This window comes from Giraffa tippelskirchi, chromosome 6 (assembly GCF_054371585.1).
Source record: "Giraffa tippelskirchi isolate mGirTip1 chromosome 6, T2T-mGirTip1v1.2.pri, whole genome shotgun sequence".
Classification (NCBI taxonomy): domain Eukaryota; kingdom Metazoa; phylum Chordata; class Mammalia; order Artiodactyla; family Giraffidae; genus Giraffa; species Giraffa tippelskirchi.
Window position 1 is genome coordinate 145,457,774 of NC_137280.1, and position 18,989 is coordinate 145,476,762.

Sequence of the window (18,989 nt, forward strand, 5' to 3'; positions counted from 1 at the left end):
GCTAAGAACCACAGTGGAGAAGGCAATGGCACCCCACTCCAGTACTGTTGCCTGGAAAATCCCATGAACGGAGGAGCCTGGCGGGCTGCAGTCCATGGGGTCACTGAGTCGGACACGACTGAGCGACTCTACTTTCACTTTTCACTTTCATGCCCTGGAGAAGGAAATGGCAACCCACTCCAGTACTCTTGCCTAGAGAATCCCAGGGACGGGGGAGCCTGGTGGGCTGCCGTCTATGGGGTCACACAGAGTCGGACATGACTGACGCGACGCAGCAGCAGCAGCAGCAGCAAGAACTACAGTAGATAAGTTAGTATTAATTGAATTACTTTCTGGTACAAAGGATTTTAATTAGTTTTTTTTCTTGTCTGATAATAAGTCAGTTTGTCCTCTGTTATTATCATTTTTTTTGCCAAAATTTCATGCTATCTAGTAAGCATAACACAGTAACTTAAAGTCTGTCTTGTGATGTCAACTTTGAATTTAACGAGGCTGTGTTACTGAACATCTATAATTACATATTAGTCACTTAGACATTGAATGGACATGTATTATAAAATCAAATATCAGGGAGAAAATGGAAGCCTTTTGAATTTATTAACTAGAAATACACATGAAAGGATAACTTCAGTCAAACCTCAATAACTCTACTCTTACACGCAAATATACTACCATGACCACAGTCTCGGAAAAACAATTCCTTTGTTACTTTTGTGAGGAAGTTTTAGGTAGAAAACATGATAGGATGTCTTAGTTATAAGGAATACATGCCCTGTACCCCAAGACAATGTCAATTTACCTTTTAAATGTTTTAGCATTTTCCTCTAGTACATATAGCCAAATTATTTAACTTTTTTATTTTGAAATAAGTATAGATTCACAGAAAGATGAAAAGTAGCAAAGAGAGGTGCTGTGTATCTATCATCCAATTAATGGATACATTATAGAACAATATTAAAACTGGGAATTTGACACTAGTACAGTGTGCATAAACACTTCTGTATCATTTTATCACAGGTATAACCTCCACCCAAATTAAAGATACAGAACTCTTTGAGCACTACAAAGATCTCCCTGGTAGTACCATTTTATGGTCACACTGAGCTCCTCCAGTTCACTATCCCTAAACTAAGTAACCACTAATCTATTTTCTGCTGTATATTTTTAGGATATGGAGAATATTATATAAATGAAATCATGGAGTATATGACCTTTTAAGACTACTCTTTTTTTCACCATGAATAAAATCAATTGTTCCTTTTTCTTGCTGAATAGTATTCTAAGTAATGGGTGTATGGCAGTTTGTTTAAATACTCACCTACTGAAGGTTGCTAAGAGTCAGACACAGCTGAACAACTAACACAGAAGGCATTTTGGTCATTTCCATGTTTTTACTATTCCACAAAGTTGCTATGACAATCTTGTACAGTTTTGTTTTTTTTTTAATAAGCAACAAGAATTTATTGTATAGCTGCTGCTGCTGCTAAGTCACTTCAGTCGTGTCCGACTCTGTGCGACCCCATAGACAGCAGCCCACCAGGCTCCCCTGTCCCTGGGATTCTCCAGGCGAGAACACTGGAGTGGGTTGCCATTTCCTTCTCCAATGCATGAAAGTGAAAAGTGAAAGTGAAGTCGCTCAGTCGTGTCCGACTCCTAGCGACCCCATGGACTGCAGCCTACCAGGCTCCTCCATCCATGGGATTTTCCAGGCAAGAGTACTAGAGTGGGGTGCCATTGCCTTCTCTGTATTGTATAGCACAGCAAACTATATTCAATATCTTGTTATAAACTATAATGGAAAAGAGTTGGAAAAAAAGGAATGTGTACACACGTATAACCAGATAACCAGATCACTTCGCTATACACCTGAAACTAACACAATATTGTAAATCAACTATACTTCAGTAAAAATAACCAAAATAAAAGGTGAAGGGATGGAATAAAGATTCCAATAAAATGCTTATATTAAAAAAAATGTGTTGATTGAAGGAAGACCTGGGGAAGTGTTGGGAAGGGGAACACTATGTAATGAGATGATGGTAGGTGACTACTTGAGATCCAGACCTCATGAAATCCATCTGAAAAACCTGTGAGGCATGCTGGAATTAGACTGGAATGAGTTTTGGAGGATGGTGGGCAAATAGTTCCAGGATTGTGTTAGAGGGTATGTTCTTTATTCCTGCCACTGATCGTGGCCCTTGGGGTGACTCCCTGGTGACTGCCCTCTTCCCCCACTCTGAGGGGCCATTCCCCTTGTCCTAGGTCAGCTCCTTAGACCTCAGTGCGTGTCATTCAATCATGTCTGACTCTTTGCGACTCCATGGACTACAGCCCACCAGTCTACTCTGTCTATGAAATTCTCCAGGCAGGAATACTGGAGTAGGTTGCCATTTCCCCCTTCAGGGGATCTTTCTGACCCAGGATTGAACCCTGGTCTCCTGCATTGCAGGCAGATTCTTTACCATTTGAGCCCAGGGGGTGACCCAAATCTTTATTCATTAAACAATGAGTCCTTAGTGTTTCTTTTATTTAATACATAAATTAATTATGATCACAATAATAAAGACAATTGTTGGGGGTGAAAAACAGAGAAATAAATTTGAGAAAACCACCTGGAATGAAGATTCTTTTTGCAAGTTCCCCTTTTCTTTTTCCATACTGTCCTTTCTTGCCTTATGGTTTCTAGTCTTCCCCTTATTTCTCTGAACATTTTTTTTCTCTCTCTGAACATTTTAACATACTTCTTTTACATTCAGAGTCTTCTGTTACAATTCTTAGACTGCAAATTATCCCATTTGTTGCATCTGCTGAGTTTCCTCTCCTTCTGGTACAAGTTTTTGAGTGGACAGAAGTCATCATTTTTCTGTAATAAATGCCCGAGAGTGCTACATTGTGTTGGAGGAGGTCATCCAGCAGATGGGACTGCCAGTTGACTCATGAGCTGGACTCAAGCAATGGAAATCCCCCCATCCCCTCCTCTGTCCTTGTAAAAAGTACATTCTGTACACCAGTCCCTCACCAGGAGCTATTTCAAGGACACAGCCATGAGAAAGTATGGTCTTGTTGGACCATCTGAACTGTGTACAAAACTGAACTCTGTTAAGATTTCTACACAAATTTTGATGATTCTGGCAGAAGGATGTGGAGATTTAGTTAGCCTATGGTTGCCTCATATGCTTAATCAAACATCTTCCTACCAGTCTGGAGTCATCTGCCTCTTTCTTCAGTCTCTCCTTGCCTTCTGTGTATAGTTAAAGATTATACCCAGCAATTCCCAAGGTTGCAAACCAACAAATGACAAGCCAGCCAGGAGACTGGAGAAATGGGTTTTGGGAAAGATGCTTTCTCAGGAGAAATTCTGAGTTAGGCAGCCACTCTATGTGCCTCATATGTTAGATGTTTGTGGACTCCCAGTTTGTGAAAACACCTGCTGATTTGAAGAACTGTGCATAGCACTGTTACAGTGAAAAAAATAAAGCCTTCTTTGAGAAGAGAATATCTAAGTTTAGACTGGAAGGATGAAAAAGATAGTCATTTGTGGATTTGAATATGATTGTGATTTGGAGAAGGGGGTTAGTTTGAATGTAATAATTCAAAACAGGCAGAAAGAATAGCAGTAAGTAGGAGGATGGAGGGACCTTGAAATCTTTGAGGAAAAGAAAGGAGGTCAGTATTCCAGGACAATATTGAATGAGGGTTAATGTGGCATGGGGTGGTGTTGGAAAAGGAAAGAGACTCAAATCTTACATAAGGTGCAGTGAGAAGCCATTGACAGCTTTAAACTCAGGATGACATAATATAAATTTCATTTTAAAAGACCTCCTTCTTACTGTTGTGTGGATAATAGATTATCTGAGAGCAAGATTGAAAGCAAATATGTCAGAAGTATTTTGCAAGAGGTTCTGCAGGTGAGATATGATGATGTTTTGGACATAAAGGATTAAAGATTTAGAGAATGGAATGGTAAATATCTGGAAATGGATATGAACTTGAGCATACTCAGAGAGATAGTAGAGGACAGGGAAGCCCGGTGTGCTACAGTCCATGGGGTCGCAGAGACACGACTTAACAACTGAACAGTAACAACAGTAGTAAATATCTAAATATTTTGGACTTTCACAGTCATCTTGAGAAGATAAGATTTCTTTGTATTCAATCACAGATGTTTGTTCCTAGCAACTACCAGCTAGGTAGAAGCAAGTCTCTTAAATGTTTGTTTGTTTATTTTTTAATGAGTGTTTCCCCTTTTGAGAGAGACAGTGAAGTGTCATGGTTAAGAACATAGGCTCTGGAACAAGTCTGAGTGCTATCTCACTCCTACCAGTTATGAGGGGACTAGTTGGTTAAGTTTCTCAAACTTACTGTGCCTAGTGTATTAAGTTGAAGAAATAATAGTACCCACTTTACTTGGTGATGACTGTGTAACTTAATGCTATATATATGATGTTACGTGCTTAAACGGAGCCTTCTGCCTATGCATTGCTCACTACTAGCAGCTATTAAGTAGATAATAGACTTGGTTCTGAAAAATATGCATATATCTTTTGTATATAAATTGAGTTGACTTTGAATCTAACATGATATTGAAGAATTCAGCTATTAAACTAAAATGATTCTATAAAACAACTACTTTTACCTATTCTGTAACTATTTTGATTCCAACTTTATTGGGGTCTTATTTTAACTAAAAGAAAATGTTCACCTAGAGACTGAAATAGGTTAAACCTTGCAAGATTTAAATAAAATAATTTTCTACTGGTTGGGTTCAGTGTTTTGTCTGGTTTTCTTCTGGCCAATTCCTAGTGCTACTTTCATATACACATTCTTAGCCTGGATATCTTATCCACACCCTTACCCATTAGTCCTCCAGTTAGGTTTTCTTATATTCACCATGGAGATACTGAATATGGAGCCTAGTTATCTCATGAAGATACCTACAGGCTATTTTGGAAAGAACACAGATCTCTTTGTTATGCATATTCTTGATAAGAAATAATGTTATTCTTCATATTCATAAACACCTACCAAATCAGAAATACAGGTGGTACATATGTCATAATCCTTTTACCCAAGGCTTATACAGATAGGACTCAACTTAGGGCATTTGTTTCATGCCCTATAAAGTTTTAAAATCAGTGTTTTAAAAAGCCTCCTCTAATCAGATTTTCTATGGCCTTTATCCTTAGTTAAACGTTGGCTGTCTTACATTGTACCACAGTATAGCTTTGTCATTCAGACCTTAGACTATGAAATAGGTTTAATTGCATCTTTAAGGAATCCATAATCTGTCTAAGCTTCATTAAGAAATTCTTTGCTTTGGTATTACAACCAAAGTCAATTTATGATAACAAGTTAAACAGATTACAGATCCTTCTCTTCCAATATTTTTCATTTTGACTCTTTTATATGGGCTCTGGAAATTTTCATTATGGATACTTGGTAGACAAGAAACTTTATGAATATACATTATAGCATAATTAATAATACAAATCTAATACCAAGTCTTGATCTTTGTATCATCTGAGGACAGAGTAAAAGCATAAATCTTCTCTCTTCATGATTGTTAAAGATATTACAAAGCACAGCTAAAAATAACTCTATACAATCAATTTTGACATTTTAAGATTCAAAGGTTTTAGGTCATCCTTTTATTTTTCTGTTTCAAGATCCAACTGTTCTTTAAAGATGCTGAAGGAAAATAAGATTTAATTCTTAAAATATCTCAGAGTAAACTTTCATGGGTATAGAAATCTGTTTATTTTCTTGTGTTTTAATTTGAAAATATTGTTAATTTTTATATAGTCATTATATCTTATATTCTTTTTTCAAGGTTAAATAACTGATACATACTGTAGTAGAAAACTGAACTAAATTCCTCTAAATAAGAATGCATACTTAAAAGTTAATAAATGAAACAGTGTTTACATATTTCTGAAAAGCCAAACACAGTGGCATAAATTAAATCTTACCTTAAAAAATAGCATCCAACACATTTAGTGAATATAAACCTTCAGTTAGCTGAATATATATAGCAGTTTTTCTGGAAATGTTGATACTTCTTTTTTCCTTATTAAAGAATTAATAGTATTTTACTTTGTCCTTTCTAAATGAGCAATCTATCAGACTCACAGATGTTTTTAATTTATCAGAAACCTAATGAACTCTCACTCTGTATAAGCTGATGTCCGTAAAGGACACGAGGTCCATGTGGTGCTCTCAAGACATGAGGAACAGCTACTGTCTGGATGATTTAACTAAGACACTCTTTCCTGAAAAACTACCCCTTACCAATTTTTGCTGAAACAGAGTATAACATCAGAGAGATCCTGTTTTTTTAGAATTTTTTCCGAGTCTACACATGTGTGCTCAGTCATGTCAGACTCTTTGTGATCCCACGGGCTGTAGTCTGCCAGGCTCCTCTATCCATGGAATTTTCCAGGCAAGAATGCTAAAGGGGGTTGCCATTTCCTACTCCAGGGGATCTTCCTGACCCAGGGATCAAACCCATGTTTCCTGTGTGTCCAACATTTGCAGGTGGATTCTTTACCACTGTGCCACCTGGGAAGACCCCTTTGTCTAGTAAATCTATACAAATTTAAAAAAAATGGGTTTTAGTATTTCTTTTTTACTAGACTATGCAAAAAGTCTAGTTAGGTTTTTTATCAAAGGAAAAACATTTGGAATTATTTGACTGAAAGTCACGTTTTCCTTACCTGATGAACTGTAAATCTTCAGTGATTGAATTCTTGTTCTCCTGTGAAAATATTCATGGACTTACTTCAAAACACAATATTTGGAATCCATGTGAGTTTGAGTCCTAGTACCACTATTTTAAGATGCTAGGAAAAGTCTTTAATCATGATCAATTCCAAGTTCCTCTTGTGTAACAGGCAGATTCTTGACTGTCTGAGCCACTAGGGAAGCCCAAAGTGAGAACAATACTAAGTTAAATACCTCATAGCATTGTTGTATGATAAAATTAGATGATGCACTTGAAGTAGCCTGCAGAGTGTCTGGCATATAGAAAGTATTCAGTTAACATTAGGTATTATCAATATCACTTTTACTCTTAGGCAATTATAGTGTTTCTTGACTACAAAAATATAAATAAGCCAAATTGAACTTCTGAACAATACTGGTGAAGACAGAAAGTATTTAAACCCACCCCCCACCCCTGGAAGGCAGGTTTCTCCTTTTGTACCACTAGTTCATGACCAAATGTATTTTAACAGAGAGCCACCATCTAGTTTTTCCTCGTCAATCAACAAATATGTATTAGCAGCCATCATATATTTAGTATCTAATATATGATAATATGTAAAGGTCCAATGGCAGATATTTTAGAGGTATAAGGCATGGATGATTTATGCTGTTAAATAACTTTCATTTTGGGGGGAATTAGAGAATACTAATTGGTATGAATCATTCATGACTAATATAATGGACTATAAAACTAAAAACTCAGTATCAAGGCATAAAATGCCGAAGCTATAGTCTATTGATAAGAAGTCCTCCAGCTACAAATGACAAAATTCAACTCAAATTAGATGAAATTAAAAACATGAATGTATTGGTTTGTCTGAATAAAAGATTCAAGGCAGATATTGGGCATGGCTGGATCCAGGGAGTCCAAGAATTCTTATCAGTCATCGGTTTCTATTTCTCTATCTTTTTTTTTTTTTGTATTGGCTTCATTTTCATGGAGGTCCTCACTACAACCTGATGAAATTGTTGTTGGCATCTCCTGACTCAAAATTTAGCAAGCCAAAGTCCCAAGAATGTGTCTCATTGATCTTGAGTCTCATGCTCATCCTGAACTAATAACTGTGGACAAGGGGATGATGGTATACAGTCAGGTCTGAGTCCAGCACTCCTGGAGATGGAAAATTGAACATAAGAACTGATCATGGTGGCGAAGTAATTTCACAAAACAAATGGTGCTATTATCAATGCATACCTGTATATTTAAAAAAATGAATTTGCACAAATCATGACACTTCATCTCTAAATGTGCCAACATGCATCACCTAAAAATGTAGATCACTGTCTATTTAATCAACACACTGTTACTTACTCTACCTCATAATATTAATAATTCTGTATCATCAAATGTAGCATTCATATTGAAATTTTCCTGGCCGCTCCAGAAAAGGGCCGACTGGTAATGCAATTCACTGAGATTGAGGTGGCAAAGTGTCCTCAAAATTCTTGACCTTGTATGTTCTCTGATTCAAAGATGCTGAACGTTCCTAGAGGAACCTAGACTATTTAATATCTACTTATTGCTTCCTCCTTCACATAGTTCAGATAAACACTAAAATTAAATTGGATACTAAAGTGAAAATTCATACATCTTAATTTGGGGGAAAGGGGATACAAAACATATTGAGAAAAAAAGGGATACAAAACATATTGAGAAATAAATGATGTGGGTTATTTCCAAGTGACCCCCTTTAATAAACAGTGATGTTGAAATGACTAATTCTAGAGATGATAGGTAGTTGATTGATAGATATGCGTGTGCCTGTGTGTGCTCAGTGGTGTCCAGCTCTTTGCGGCTCGATGGGCTGTAGCCCTCCAGGCACCACTGTCCATGGGATTTTCCAGGCAAGAATACTGGGGTGGGTTGTCATTTCCTTCTTCAGAGGATCTTCTTGACCCAGGGATCGAACCCATGCCTCCTGTGTCTCCTGCATTGACAGGCAAATTCTTTACCATTGGGCGCCCTGGGAAGCCCTGATTGATAGATAGATAGATACCAATAAAGATAAAGATTAATAGCAGTGTGTTATTTACAACTAGCAAAAGAAAATTTCAGATATATTCATCGACCAAGCAGGCACTGGGGAAGAAAGATTTTACTGTAAAGTGAAGGACTAGCTTCAGAAACAGCTCAATCCCTGCGCAAGCAATGTCATGAGGTCTTTCCTTTCTTCTTGTTTCTTATCTATCCATTTTCCAGCCGGTTTTGCTTGACTCTTTAGATATACTTTCTTTCAAACTCTGTCCACTAGGTGGCTCCAGTCCAAAGTGACATCCTTAGGACTTCAAGGACAAGGTGTGAGAAAAACACTCTTGTAATCATCTCAAAAAAAGCCCAGGGCTACCTCATCTATACCACTAGTTCTGGTTTGGGTGTTGCCCACCCCTGAATGTATCACTTTCCATGAATGAAGGAGGTGAGAGGAAGAGGGTTGCAATGTTTTAAATTGGGTCCAATCTGAGTCATACAACTACTCCTAAAGCTGGAAGTGAATTCGATACCACCAGAATCAAATCAAATGGATTGTTACTATGGAAAGCTTTGCTCTCCAATGGAAAAAAATCAACATGCTATCACTTGAAGTTTGTAAGGATGCCTGGAACATTCCAAAATAGATGCCCATTCGCTGCCATTCTTTTATTAGTTCTTACTATAGAAACTCTAGCACTGTACCTACAATTCCTGTCGAATCTTATTCAGCAATACCTACATAACAAGAAAGCTCTAAATTGCTTTTTATTGTGCTTTCATATAATTTGAAACAATTTTTTTGCATATCAACCTTGTAAGGTAAATATTATCATTTTCATATTGCAAGTGAGGAAACTGAAGCTGATTTGGGATTTGTGCAGGACCATAGGACAGGTAAAGATCACGTCCTCAGAACCATGTCTGCCTAATCTAAGTACCTTACAATTTTAGGGACATCAGCCTGCATTCTCTTGGCTTAAGTCATGAGACATAAATTTTACAACTTATAGAAGCAAGGCAGGCAGGCAATATAAATTCATGAAGTGAGCAAGGTAGATGAACAAAGCCAAAGTATTCATATCTTCTCCAGAGGGGACAGCTTTCTATTAGTGTCAGATAATTCCTACAGTGCAAACATGTAGGCCATATATGCTAGACCTTCCAAATTTTAAAGAGAGACTGGGTATTTGAATGTTGTTTAAATCTTAGCATCTAATCTATTAAAGAAAACAGCTGTGTGGGCTACACACAATATTCCTTATGCTATCCATGTATGGTCGGCTTTTCTAGATAGTTCAATGCCCTGGCTCCTACTCAATGTCAACACTGAAGAATTAAGTGAGTTTACTCCACCTTTTTCAACCTGCTGTTCCTAGAATGAATAAATTCACAGGAGCTTTGTGCTATTCATTAGATAAATGAGCTGCATACTTTAATCTTGCTTTTCATCATTTCTCTTTGCACTCTGCTTTCTTTGTTGTGTTGTTAATCAACTTCTATAAACTGTGAAAATAGAAGAAGAGGCAAATGGTATAGAAAAAAATCAGAGGGATATCAGAATGATTCTGTCTACTTATAATAACATGGGAATGAAGGAGAGAGATAATTTAAGAAATGTTTCAGAGATAGAAAAGTCCTTTGGATAGCTGAGAGAAAGGATTGTCAAGATTCTCCTGATTGTTACTAAATGAAGAAATTGAGATCAAGGGGGCTTGTTCTAATCTGCAATTAATGTCAGAGATAGACCTAAAACAACCCAGATGTTGTGACTTCCAGCTGTCAGTCACTTATCTCTTGAAAACTTCCAATAGGTTCTTTCTCTCTCTGTCTGTCTCTCTCAGGCTCTGTGTGTGTGTGTGTGTGTGTGTGTGTGTGTGTGTGTGTGTGTTTGCATGTTACACAGTGAGGTGACAAAATGATAGGCTCCTTATTTTTGTGCATGTTCATACAGGGATCTGAATATGGACATGGAGAATGAGGTTGGGCATGAAAAAATAAGTAAAACAATGAAAACAAACAATATCCATTTAAATCTTCTTTCAATAATGAAACTCCTTGTTATTGTAAACTTTCAAATTTCAGTTTGAGAAAAGATCTGAATTTACCTCCCTGTGCTCACCTAAAAAAAAAAAAAATGTAGCATGTCTCTGATGTTTTATCAAATGATGTTTCTTGCATTACTTTTTTTTAAAGATTTTTTTTGATGTGGACTATTTTTAAAGTCTTTATTGAATTTATTACAATATTGCTCATGTTTTATGTTTTGTTTTTTTGGCTGCAAGACATGTAGTATCTTAACTCCCCAACTAGGGGTCAAACTTGCACCCCTGCATTGGAAGGCAAAGTCTTAACCACTGGACAGAAGAAGACATCCCAAGTGTGTCTTGCATTATTTTCAGTTTAATAGATATGTTTTCTACCTATCACTTTTTTCTAATATCCCTACATTTCCCCACCTATCACTTTCTCCAGTCATGTTAGCATTTTTTCGCCTATTCCTTGAACATGCTAAGGTCTTTTTCACTTGCTCTTCCTATTACCTGATGTGTTTTTTCCCCACATTTTCACTCACTTGCCTATTTCTCTCTATTCAGACCCAGTTCGTACATCCACTACTACTCAATTGAAGTAACCTCCCTCAGGTAGTTACTCTGTCTCATAAGATCATTATAAAATGATTATCTTAGGGATGTGTTTATTCTTTTTGATGTTATGTCTCTTCCACTGGACTGCAAGCTCCATGTGAAGTCTTTCTCTGTCCATGTCGCCACTGCAAACCAGATCTAGCTGAGTAGCTGACACACTGAAGTTGTCACAGTCTCTGAGAGGCCACATCTTTTCCATATGTGTTCCAGAAAAAGAGAGAGAGAGAGAATAAACAAGAGTGGTAGGTGAGGGTAAAAGCATTGTCTACATTACTGGCTGTAAGCTAGTATGAGAACTAACTGGGTCGACTCATTGGAGAATTAGGTGACTCCTTCTGTATCTAAGGCAACACCAGACTAGCCTGATGAAAAAAATATGACAAGTGAAAGTGTTAGTTATTCAGTTATGTCTGACTCCTTGGCGACTCCATGAACTGTAGCCCACTAGGCTCTTCTGTCCATGGAATTCTCCAGGCCAGAATACTGGAGTGGGTTGCCATTCCCTTCTCTAGGGGATCTTCTCGACTCAAAGATCGAACCTGGGTCTCCTGCATTGAAGGCAGATTCTTGACCGTCTGAGCCACCAAGGAAGGTCACAAAAGAATGTACGCCTGGAAAATCAGGCCAGATTCCTTGGAAGGAGCTAAACTAAGGCTGCCCAGTTTATTCTCTTCGATTATTCTAATCAAATAAGGTAACTGTCCTCCCAGCATATCAGTATGTAGAGACACAGAGAGAAGCCAGTAGGTACGTGAATTGACTTCTTTTCATATGAAAGCAAATATCTAGAGTGAGAGAGTTCATTACTCCCTAAATACTAATCGATAAATATTCTTGGAATGAAATAATTTTATTTAGTTTTCATTATAGATGGCAAAAAGGAGACACTGTAAGGTTAAAAAGGAGTTTTCCTGTTTTTTTTTTTAGGCAGGTGTCCTGTTTTCTAGACCAGTTTTTTTTTCATTCAACATCATAAAGTATTTCCAGGTTAGGAGCTACTTGGTGACTTTTGAAGGCTACAGGAACTAATGATGAAGTATGAACAAAAGAAGACAAACATGCCCCAAAATTTCAACAGAGAAAATGAGACCAGTGTTTATATTCTGGGCACCCATCAGACTGGGCCCTGAGAGCTGGTTTCCTCTGCTCATCGGCTGCTCATTTTCAGCGAGTCTCCATTACTAAAAGGAGACAAACCATCGGCGGAAACTAATCTATCCTCATTCAATTAAACTGCAAAGCAATTACTTTTTTTTTTCCCCCTAAGAAAGTGCAATTAGTCCCCTTTGAAAATTTATTCCAGCTCCAGGAGAAAAGCAGAACCTCTGAAAACGTATGTTGAAAGCAAAAAACGTTTTGAAGCAACTCTCGTCACCCTTTCTTATCCATCTGCAGCTTTAGTTTCCATCTTTTGGCCCAACTGCCATTTGTTTGGTTTTTGGTGCCTTCCAAAGATAATTTTCTGAATGATGCCTTTTCCATCAGGGACTTTTTCTCACAGTTCTGAAGCATTCAGGTTAAGATCTGAGAATGCATAGAAGCGGCATGGTGACCTAGGAGACACTCTGCACATGGGCGCTGGAGCTCTGATTTATGGCTCTTTGCCTTGTGGCTCTGGGCAACCTAGCTTGCCTCTCTGGGTTTCAGTTTCCTTATTTTTATTTATTTATTTATTTTTGGCTGTCCTGGGTCTTCGTTGCTGAGTGGGCTTTTCTCTAGTTGCAGTGAGGTGAGCAGGGGCTATTCTCTAGTTGCGGTACATGAGCGTGTCTCATCGCAGTGGCTTCTCTTGTTGCAGAGCATGGGCTTAGGGCGGGTGGGCTCGGTAGCTGTGGTTTCTGGACTCTAGAGCGCAGGCTCAGTAGTTGTGGCACATGGGTTTAGTTGCTCCATAGTGTGTGGGATCTTCCCGCACCAGGGATTGAACCCCAGTCTCCTGCGTTGGTAGGTGGATTATTTACCACTGAGCCACCAGGGAAGGCTTCCTTGTTTTTAATTTGAGGCATTTGGTTTCATATGGGTGTTTTCATAGAAAATTTAAAACAAATTCCCATCAAACTCCTAAATGAAAACTCACAATGACTTACAACTTCTCTGTTAAAGTAGAAATGGGAAGTAGTGTCAGGGAAGAACAAAGGCCAAGCCTCTCATTATCCTCATGGTCCCTCTCAGGCCCTTAGGTATATAAGGGCCAAGGCACTGAACTAGACAATCTCTAAATTTCTCTTCACATCTAGTAACTGACTTTTCCTGGTCCAGGAATATTGTATGAACATGTCACCCAAGGTGGCTGTTCTCCTGCTCTCTGTACACCCCCTGCTCAGTCAGCCCCTGCTTCGCCTACACCTGCTCACGTGACTGACCTTCCTGCATACTTGGCCCTGCCCCAGCTGGTGACTGTTCTAACCTTTAGATTAGAACAGCTCCACGCGATGGCTTATCAAAGAGGAATGGGGGCGTGGCCTTCTGCTAGTTTCCCTGGTCACGGGTGAGCCCACCTGACTGCAATTCCCCCATAACTGATAACCTTCCACTGGTCTCTGCAGTGAAAACTGGGAGTGAAGACTGAGGCTGCGCCCTGCCTGCATCTGCTGCGCACAGTGGAGTGTTGCTCCAGGACCTTGCGTCAGACATGTAAGTTACTCCATCTGTTAAACCACGGATGTCTCTGTCACTGATTGTGGGCTCTTTCTTTGGTCTTGAAGTTTGGCAAGTACAGGGCTTAGGGCTTGTAGGACTCATGGTGCAGCCCAGCAGTTGGCAGAGCACCCAAGAGACCGAGGTGGCTTCTGTGAGTGCCAAGATGTCAGGAAGTAAAGATAGGGGATGGAAATTTGTGGGGCCGTCCACTAACATGTGGGACCTGAAAATTGTAGGCAGTAATCCCGGGGAGGCCGTGGATGAACGTAGCACCTGAAAGTTGCAGTTTAATCCTGGGGTGGCTGTCCACTAACAAGTGGGGCCTGAAAGTTCCAGAGGCTATCTCTAAAGCTGCAGGGGAATCTCGGGGTGGCCTACACTAGTCTGTGGGGCTCTGTGGTGGCTGTCCTTGATCAACAGGGGCTACCAAGGGAGTACAGAGAAATAACAGACACCCCTAAGGCTGTTGGGGAGATATTGGCTGCCTTTTCAGTGGTAGGGTAGGGTGGTGGGGCAAAGAGGTGGGGAAGGGGCCACAGGTGTTGCTTTTTGTATTAGGAAAGGCCACAGAGGCTGAGCTGACAGTCCAGGTGAAGTAAGTTAATTTGAATGCTGATTCTGGTTCCTCTAAAAGTGAAGCACGTGAGTGAATAATTTGTATTATTATATATTACTGTTATTTGTTGAAATTGAATCCACTGTTTAGAAATTGAAAAAAAAAATCCCTGGAAATGGACAAGATGGGGCTCTTTTGACCTTATAAAACTGTTTGTTTGTTTGATTTTGCGTATGCCCTTAGCTTTCTAGAAGGAACTGATACTTCTCTTTTTGCGACTTTGAGTTATAAATGATCCATGTGGGCTCTCTGTCCCAAATGAATTTCGGGTTCATGTGATCTGGGAAATATCAATACTGGATTGATACCTGGTATTGAAGCTACTTGGGGCTTCCCTAGTGGCTCAGAGGTAAAGAATCTGCCTGCCAAATCAGGAGACCCTGTTTCGATCCCTGGATCGGGAAGAACCCCTGGAGAATGAAGCGGCAACCCACTCTAGTATTCTTGTCTGGGGAATCCCATGGACAGAGGAGCCTGGCAGGCTACAGTGGATGGGGTCACAAAGAGTGGGACAGGACTGAGCTTGAGCATGAAGATGTTTAAGAGTTCTGATTATATTTAATCATAATTCTTGTTATTGTAACCAAGTTGCTTTATTGATTACATTGTAATCAGATGTCTAACTGTGCTTTTTAGTCTTTTGTCATTTATAGACAGTTGTTATAGCACCCTGAAACTTTTGCAAAGGTGCTTCATCTTTAAGAAGATTCATAGGAAGGGCCTTTTGATAAGTACAGGTCTGTGATAAATTTCAGATTATACCACTGGACAGGGTAAGAAATTAGAGAATACTAAGGGAAAACTAGGTGACTTCATGAAAAGTTAAAAGGGTTGGTTACTGGGTGAACAGGTGGATATGGCTATAATTTTAGGTTTGTCTGGAATATTACTGGTTTTGATCTGTGTTTGCCAGATACAAGGAAATCTTTCCTCTCAAGTTAGTTATGACTTACAACAATTTGGTAAACATACTTGTGGATAGAATTGAAAGCTTTTTGTTTTGTCTCTGCTTGGTCCCTCCAGAAATCGGAGACTCTTGGGTTCCTAAAAGCCTTATCAGGTGAATGAGAAATGCTGTCTCCTGGCAAGACTGTGGTCTGTAGTATGGCCTACTTTAGTAAGGTCTACAGGTACCAGATAAATCTAGGTTTGTATTCAAGGATCTGAATGAGCCTTGGAAAGTTGTTTAATCTCTCTGTACAGATAGTTTCGTCTTTTGCAAAATGAGAGAAATAAAAATGTCTCTGTGCTTTTGAATATTAGCACACTCTATTTGAGACATTCTTCTCTCCACAGTGTCTTATAATTTTCTCTGGAAAAGTAGATACAAATCTCCCTCATCTCTGTAACTACTTCATATGACTATTCCAGAGCATAGATATTACCATTCACCTTACTGTTGAACTTCAGGGCATAACCTACTTTGTGTGCTGAAAATAATATTGAAATAAATATTCTTCTCTGTGTCTCCTTCCACATGTGCAAATGAATATCTGGGTTGTAAATCTAAAGTAGAATCATACTCAGTATTTTCCAGTAGATCATGCAAAATTACTGTTCAAAGTTGATTTGCTAATTTATAATCCCAGCAATCCATTACTGTTTTTGCTATAACTCTGCCACTGTTTAAATTCATTATGCTTTTTAAATTTGGGAAATTTGTAAATTTTATCCTAATTTTCACCTTTTTTCTGAACTAGTACAGAACCTAAGACATACTAGTTGCTTAATAAACACATATTAACTGAACAAATCTGTTACTTTGCTTATATCAGAGAAGAATGTTATAAAGTATAATATAACTAGTATTTCTTTTCTTGCCATGTTAAGCAATTACTTAAAGTTAAGAATTTACAGTTATGGATAAGCTAGGAGTTAATGTTAATAATAGTAAAGTTTAGAAGTCAGGTCTAATATGAAATTTAGTTTCATACTGAGATGAGCAATTAATTTGAAGTCAGACAGATCTGAGTTTGAATCTCAATTTTCCCCCTACTAGCCGTTTTGCCATGGGAATTTTACTTTACCACACTATGCATTAGTTTCTAATTTCTAGAGCAAGCTTTGCATACTTTATTTTTTGGACTTAGAAAAACATGTGATTCATATATAATAAAAATAAGATGGCTAATTTATCCCATTATAGCTACTAGGTACTAACTGGGCAGGCATATACAACATGCCAATCTGGTGATTTATCCTTCAAACTTTGTTTATGGTTTTATTTCTTTCCAAAGCTCTATGAGACAGATATCTATATGTCTATTTGTATTTGGCAGAATTTGGACTCAAAATCATCTTTCTTTTTTACTTGTAGAATATACAAATTAAAAATGGATACATTTCTAAGAATGAAATAATTATATTTTCACTCTGTCACTTCTCCAGCAGTAATGGAAAAGGCCAGATCTATGACAGCTGCTTAATAACTTTTTGGCAAACTTAGCCTCAAATTCTGACTGCAGGATGAATTGTGGTCTACAGTTTAAATAAGAAAATGAAAAAGTTTAGCATGTGTTTATATATCCATTGTCTGGAAAAAAGACCTAGATAGACTTGTGGGTTGGAGATGGAGCAAAACAATTAGAGTGTGATTTACTTAATTATTTTTAATTCCACAAATAAGACACCAGACATCTGGCATTTGACAAGGGAGAATTTCGTTCACTTAACTTTTGGGAAATGGTAGGGGCTTGATGAACCTTTAAAAAGATGAAGCCAATATTCTGCGTAAATAAAATAATGCACTCACTAACTCAAACCAGCATCCAACACTGAGTCTCACTAGCCAAAATATTGCAGTCACTTTTCAAGTGGTTTCATCAAACAAAGAGTATTAAATTGAAACAAATAAAAAACAAGATTCCCCAAGACAACCAAACTTGTTTCTAGTGCATGATTGACCTTTCTTGATTCTTCAAGTATTCCAGGATTCCTCAAGTTTTCCAAATCACATTACCTGCAGGCCCCTAAGCCTTTTTCTTCATCTCTCTGGACACCTGGGGTGTTTGACCATGGCTGGTCACTGCCTCCTCCTCATTGTGATTTTCTGAATACTATCCATGTGTGATTATGCTTGCCCCGGCTGCTATCACTTACCTCTCTGACACCTTCCCCTGGTATATCCGTCTCGACTGGGGATGCTGCTTCAGGTTTTTATAAATGTTATAATCCCAAATCACCTTAAATAGTACTTTGGTTTATATTTCTCCCTCTTGTAGTTCTATTTGGTGCATGAATGCTCAGTTGTGTCCAACTCTGAGCAGCCCGATGGACTGTAGCCTACCGAGCTCCTCTGTCCATGGGATTTTCCACACAAGAATACTGGAATGGGTTGCTATTTCCTCCTCCAGTGGATCTTCCTGGTACAGGGATTGAACCCGTATCTCCTGAGTCTCCTGCACTGGCAGAAGGATTCATCACCACCATGCCACATGGGAACCCTAGCCTTATTTTACTACCCATTATTTTATTACATTCATACTCTGAAATAAGGAAGAGAAATCTTAACAGTAACTATTTATATAGCTTAGATAACGTTGCATCATTTTCTATGTGTGCAGTGTTACTCTGCCTCATCTGTTTATTCCTTTTCATTTTATGTACCATTCTTTAGGGTATTGTTATTTCAGGACTATATCGTCACTATAATTGCTTGTTTAACTTATTATTTCTAGTCTTTTCCTTCCTTACAATATTCTAAACATCTTGAAATTCCTAAAGTAAGTCCTCAGATGTATTTTGTGAAAAATTTCCATCCTGCCAAATGCAGGAAACAATCCTATTTATTTTCCAGGTCCTTTATTCTCAGGCCTTATTAACGATCATTGTTCCCGTATAAACCTTCAAAGCTAGTCTAGCTGTCCTTTCTCCACTCCCACAGCACTCTTTTTATCCCCACCTTTGCAAATCCTCATGCCCTCATATAGAATTTTAAAAAAAGAAGCAACCCACAAACTATATATTGAGGAATCCAAGGGAAGAAAGTACACAAGGATATAAAGAACAGGTTTTCTGGAGGAAATGGGCTTATAGGTGATGTTTTATCTCTTTCTCTACATTTCTCTACTATCCACACAGTCTTTAATGAGAAAGCATCAGTTTTATAATTCAGAGAAGCAAAGACAATCATTTTCCTATCTCAGTATTTATTCACTTCTTCCTTTTCAGTATTAGAATTTTTTTTTAAATTATTAAAAAACATCTTGCTGCACAGAACAAATGACTGTATCTCCCTGTCAGTCTTACATTTATGTATGGTCATATGACTTAGCTATTGCCAAGGAAGTGTAAGGGAAAGCATTGTATGACATTTTCAGAAAGCTCTTTAGGTGTTAACTTCAGCTGGGAAAAA

The 18,989-nt window shown here is 38.2% G+C and overlaps 1 protein-coding gene across 1 annotated transcript in view; it reads left to right on the top strand.

Annotated features, from left to right (window-relative positions):
• GABRG2 (gamma-aminobutyric acid type A receptor subunit gamma2) overlaps window positions 1–18,989 on the top strand; it is a 226,250-nt gene that overhangs the window by 30,388 nt on the left and 176,873 nt on the right. The window contains exon 2 of the mRNA XM_081504619.1: window positions 13,926–14,013. The gene's annotated coding sequence lies outside the window, so the exon portion shown is untranslated. The remainder of the gene's footprint in view (window positions 1–13,925; window positions 14,014–18,989) is intronic.